The following is a 6,045-nucleotide window of genomic DNA, read 5'->3' as shown; positions in this document are numbered from 1 at the left end:
GCTTCACTTATTACATTATACAATCCAAACCTGCACCTCGCTGCATTTTAATGCCCAGCTGGGTTTCAGTGGTAGCTATGGGAGCCTGGTCAGCCAAGTTCATGTCTCGGTGCCGATAGGCTCCAGAGGAGAACATTCAAATTTCAGCTGAGAAGTAAAGCAAACCCATTAGATAAGTTTAACTATTTAACATGTAAATCAAATCAATTTGTTTCTGTGTTTAATAAACCTTGTTTTGCCTTGTTTCAACACATAATACACTCAGTGGAACTGTAGACGTCTATTGCTCAATAGACACACATTTTCACTCTTTAAAGGGTCAGAGTTTATGTACACAGGGTTTGAGATTTTAGCTTCTTAAACTTCTACCACCGCTCTAATACAATAGAGCTAAATGGAATTTGAACTGCATTTCTCAAAACATTGAAAATCTCAACAGCAATACATTTAATAAGATTTAGCCGTGAAGTTGCAGTTTGCAACCATTTGAAATCAGCTGGGCTTCCATGTAGGAGAAACTACGGTACATACTAGCGAAAAAGGCCCAATCTAGATACAGTGGTTGGTTTGTCCGTTCTGGGCTACTGTAGAAACACTGTGGTTCAACATGACAGACTATGTAGAAGGGAACCCCCTCCCTCTGTAGATAAAAATGGGTCATTTTAAGATTAGTGAAGGTACAATGATTTCTTATTTCAGGTGATTTTTAATATTATATTACATTTCTGCCAGTAGATCCTCCTAGATGTTACACACTGGACCTTTAAGTAGAGTTAAATGAGAAAATATGTGGTTTGTAGTGTGGGTGGACAGACCCTTTACAAGAAACAGGTTTCCGAGACTGCACATTAGATTAAATGGCCTGTTAAGATGAACAGACTCTGCTGTGCGGGTGGACCGGCGGGTACAGGCCGTTCAGCAAACACGGCGGCGACCAACTCGCCATCTGTTCATTGTTTGACAAAGACAGTCACTTCTCACAACTTGACCCTGCAGCTCTTCACTTTACTGTCACTGCTGTGTTTGTACAGCACAGTGTGACTAAAGTCGCTGAGTGTTAACCCATCCCCACCGCTGAAGGTCGGGGAGAAGTAAATATAAAAGTGCTGTTGCGCCTGGAAGCCAGAGATAAATAGGATGAAAATGTAATGAGATTTAAATACAGGGCAAATATATCTGCAGTTTGCTTTTCTAAGTCAAAGGAAAAAAACCTTCCACTGCATCAGGTTTGGCACTATTTTCTATTTTCTACTTATGTTCTGAGAAGCAGAAGCCACGGTTGATCTAATTATAAAAAGTGTGTTCTACTTGTGAAATGCTGACTTGTATTATTTCACCATTAACACTTAATCTTTACTCATTGTGAGGTTGAGATGTGAGACATCAGACGGCTTCTCTTACAGTCTTCTCTGCTGGCTTTGGGATTCCTCTGTGAAATGTGAAGCTTTTGGTTTATTTAGCCGGTTGAAGCTGCTGATTCACTGCTGACAGGTCTGGTAGCCCGTGAGAGACCTGCTGTCCAACAGTGGCAGTGGCTAAATAAATAGTTGTATAACGCCAGGCCACAGACGGAGGCGAGCACTATTTCCAGGACAGGCTTGGTTTGCCATGGTGCCACATCACCAAGTTACACCCACCTGGTCTGCACAGGAAAGCTATTCACATGGGTCACAAGGCAGCAGTGGTGGCCCTGCACCAAACTGCACTATTTTTGTTAAATGTTTATGTAACACTACATAGCCCCATCACAGAATAAGTATTTTTAATAGCTTTATATGTATATTTGTTGTATCTACATAGCATTTTCACAGTTTTTCAACTGTTTTAAGGGTGGATTTAAAGTTAGTGATACTTTTTGTGTATCCTATTCTGACTTTATTTTTATAACAGAAACACCGTCTTATACCGAGAACCAGATTAACACACTTTGAGGCCCCCATGTTAAAGATCATCTGTGGGCCGTCCTCGCCCAATTGGTAATAACGTATGTGTCTCCTCAAAAGGAACAATCCCTTTTATTTTAGTTTATAAATTGGTTTAACAGTGCAAACAGTATTATTAATCTAATTTAGAATGAAATAAATGATCACACACCAATTGCCACACAACAAATAAAGAGCCTTTGGGCCCCAGAGGGTCTGGAAACCTGGGGCGGTTGCCTACTTTGCCTGTTGGTAATCCATCCTTGTTTATGCGGTGTAGAGATTACTGTTAAACCCTGTAGAGAATGGACTGTCATTTAAGAAAGGCGCTGTCCCTGCTCTGTCCATGACACTAATGCTTTGACCTTTTTATCACCCTAGCAAGAAGTACCTGAGAACCTGGTAAATGTGGTGCACTTACCTAATTGTTTTATCTGAGCATGTTAAACTGATAAATACCAGGAACAAGGTCAGTGTTTTGTTCTTGGCCAGGTCACCATCACTCATAGCTAGAGAAGTCTACCAACTGTCTAACAACTTCTACAGCAATCTAACACTTACTATAGTATTGATAGTGGCTGGCACATGGCCACAAGGACTTTGGGTCTGTGCTACAACAATAATTACAACAAAGAATGCTTCCTGGAAGAGTGAGGCTAAATTAGGCACATAAAATTTGCCTCAATATAAGGTTACATGTGTTTCTCAAGTGTTTGGTCTCTAGAGGTCTTAGTTTGGGTTTCAAGATTTGCAATGCTTTTCTTGTTTATCTCACTTGATCCATGACATCCTTCAGTATAACTCAAAGATTAATCACATAAGTACTTTTTAAGTAGTTCTCTAATAGTATACAGGCAAATTGAAATGTCATATTTTGTGTCAATAGCTATGGGAAGTATGTGTAATGGAGGGCAAAGCCAAGGCCAAGCCTCGAGTCAGTCTGCCCAGAAGCAGCTCCAGTTACATCCTTTTCAAAAAGACTTTGGACTGTTGTGCTTTTTCTTCCAGAAGTTGAAAGAATCTTGCAGTGGACTGCTCTTTAACTTTGTCACATTTGATTTCACAAGAAAGACAGGCTAATTTGGCTATTAAGAGCCTAATCCCACAAATCGAAAGCAATGGGGATCTCCGTGATTGGCAGACGATCAAAGCTACCCAATCTACTTTGTCTTTAATTGTTCAGCCCACTGTGGTTCCCGACGCCTTGCACGGTCTTAGTTTAAGGGCTTTAAAGTAAAATTCCTTTTGACTAAAGATGATTTCTAAGGATTTTACAGTTCGATAAAAGGCCAAGCTGATCCTTTTGTGCTGCCTTGTTTGGGTTTTCTTTAGTATTAACCTCACAGCATTGCTGCCTTTGAGGTGAGGAACCAAAACTGGAGCATCCAGATGTTGATGGCAAGCTTTAACCCTTAACCCCAACAATAACCATGCAAAAGTTACCCTCGATGAAGGGCTGGGCTATGCTAGAAAAAAATTGTTTGCACGACTTGTTGTCTGTCAAAAATCTGATCTTAAAAGTAAAAGTAAAAGTCTCTCCTGGAAGGCAAGTACTTCCGATGACGTATACTCAAACCCTAAACCCCTAGAGGGTAAGCCCTCCGTCACCCTAACCCTAGTACCATGCTGCTGATACACTGCATGATTACTAGAGAGGCTGAAGCTTACCATGGGCAGCCTTAATCAGCAGTAAATATGGCACATTCATTTGTAATCTCCCACTAGGTAACAGTGGGGAGATTGTTGTTAGCAAAAAGCAGGACAAAAATAAAGGAAAGGTGATTTATGTCTCATGAAACACTGGTCCTACTTGTTCGGGAGCAGTTCTGCTTTTATAACCTCCTCAGTGAGTTGTGATTTACTTAACGCCAGCAAAACTGGAGCATACTTAGTAGAGCCAGTAAATGGCTCTGACAGACAGGATGCCAAATTAAAAACTATAAGTCTGCTCTAAACCACAATATTGCGATGCATGTAGACAAAACACTCACAATCACAGCAACAAACAACAGCAGGTTTCCTCTCCCCCCAGAAGTCTGTTTACCCTAAGCCTTTTGATCCACACTGCCACTATAAGCTACTCCTCTTATATATACAGTATACATGTGCATTCATGCCGCCACAACGGTGTGGCTTTCTGTGTGCAGTGGAAACCTGCTCTTTTAGGATGTAGAGGGTGGAATTTAGGTCTTAGCCATTAATCCATGGTGGAATTCTCTGCCTGCTTGCTAGCTCCTCCACAACCTCCTCAGCTCCAGCCTGGGTTTGGTCAGGTTGACCCCCGTGGAGCCACACAACTGTTTATACCATACATATGTATGTCTGAGAGGTCTAAGCCAAAGTTCCTGTTTACAACATGCAACGAATTAAACAAGACATATGAGAAGAGGTGTCTCTTGAGATGATTTACCACAGAGGCAATCCTGGTTGCGAGCATAAAAGTGGTTTTCTGAGATGTATATTTCTGATGTATACGCCATAAAGAGAGAGTAATGTTCTTGTTCCTTGATAAGTGTAAACATGTCAGAAATCAAGAGGACGGACCCAAAGTGGCTTAACAAACACTAACGAGGCAGGAAGCCACCCTGTGTGAGATGAATTCTGTCTGTTTCTCAGGTAAATATTATGTTGGACGTCTGAACCCCACGCTGTTCAAATCCATGCGTACAAGAGTGGGTTAATAATTTAACAAATTGTTTTGGGGAAAAACATGACTTTATTTGGCCTTGAAAAACAAACTCGGATCCACAACATATATGCACAGACTGACTTGTCATGTCATCGTACCCTGGTCCAGATCGAGCAGAGGCAAGGCAGGTCAATGTAACAGAAGCTTGACCACAAAATCAACTTTACAGGTCCTTGGAAGAAGAAGAGCCGCTTCCCACTTCTGGAATCTGTATTGTAAAGCTGCTTCACTGCTAAAGCCATATTTACCCAACAACTAAGCTATTTTCCCTCACAAAAAAACCACAAGACGTTATGTAAAACGACAATGAAGGGTATGCGTTGCGTGTGATCCTAGGAACATGCAATTTCTCCTTGTTTGGAAAGCGCCTGCCAGGCGTTGTTACAACGCCTATGTGGGATTTTGTCGCGTCCTTATCAGGACAGATAGGGACGACATGGACACAAACACAGAACAGGGAAGGAATGACAGACATCTGAGCTCAGACACACTCAGCGGAGAAAAAAATGTAGAGTAGTCATGTCTGTTATTATCATGCTGTCAGCATTTGATGGTAACAGAACAGCATGTGCCCTATGGAGTTAAGAGAAGAGGGAGAATTTACTGTCCTAATAAAAGCCAGAAGGGACGTTTATGAGAGATGTGCAGAGTGAGAAATGTGGAGGCTTGTGAAGCTGTTGTGAAGGTGTTGGGGAGGGAGATCTCTCACTGTTGTGTCAGTGTGAAATATATTTGTATAGACTGTGATCAGCTCCGTTGCTAAAGGTTCTCATTGAGTGTATTTAGATGCTCAGCAATATGATCACTGGGAGGAATCAGTACCAGGCACATGATTTCAAGTAATGTGGTATCTCCAATGGGATCGATCAACTAATAAGAGGTCTGATTAAAAGGACCCATGTGTAGGATTTAGTGGCATCTAGCGGTGTAGTTGCTGACTGCAACGCCCTTACCTCACCCTCCCATTCCAAGCATGTAGTAGATACTACGGTGGCTACAAAATTAGCAAAAAATGCAAAAAGGCCCTGGTTGCAGTAAAATAAATAAATGAATAAAGATACCAAAAAGATCGGGATTCAACCCAAAGCTACATTGTTCTGACTTGGATGGGTGCAACGTAGAGCACAATTGTGTTTGTGGTGGAAAGCCAGTGAGGGATAATGATCTTGTCACTGTATTACAGACTTCTACTGGTCTGCTGTATCAGTATCTCTCACTCTGACGGATAAAAAACAAAAACACAGCAATGATGACCCATGCTGGTAATGCCCCTGACACTTTCAAACAGAGATTGGAATCATGGGGACTTAAAGTGCTGGCCAGGTGTAGTGAAGGAGCAACAGATACAGGAGGCTTGCTTCCCTTTATTTCACTTAGGTTTCAGCAGCAGGTGTTCAGCATTTGAACACACACAAACATGCGAGAGATGGTCAC

General features: G+C 41.7%; 1 protein-coding gene across 1 annotated transcript in view; it reads right to left on the bottom strand.

Annotated features, from left to right (window-relative positions):
• The window catches only part of adm2a (adrenomedullin 2a), a 10,039-nt gene that overhangs the window by 1,239 nt on the left and 2,755 nt on the right, over positions 1-6,045 (bottom strand). The window lies entirely within an intron of this gene.

The sequence above is a fragment of the Morone saxatilis genome, unplaced genomic scaffold (assembly GCF_004916995.1).
Source record: "Morone saxatilis isolate NCDOM2014 unplaced genomic scaffold, NCSU_SB_2.0 Contig10, whole genome shotgun sequence".
NCBI lineage: Eukaryota > Metazoa > Chordata > Actinopteri > Moronidae > Morone > Morone saxatilis.
This window is presented reverse-complemented; position numbering and strand designations above follow the sequence as displayed.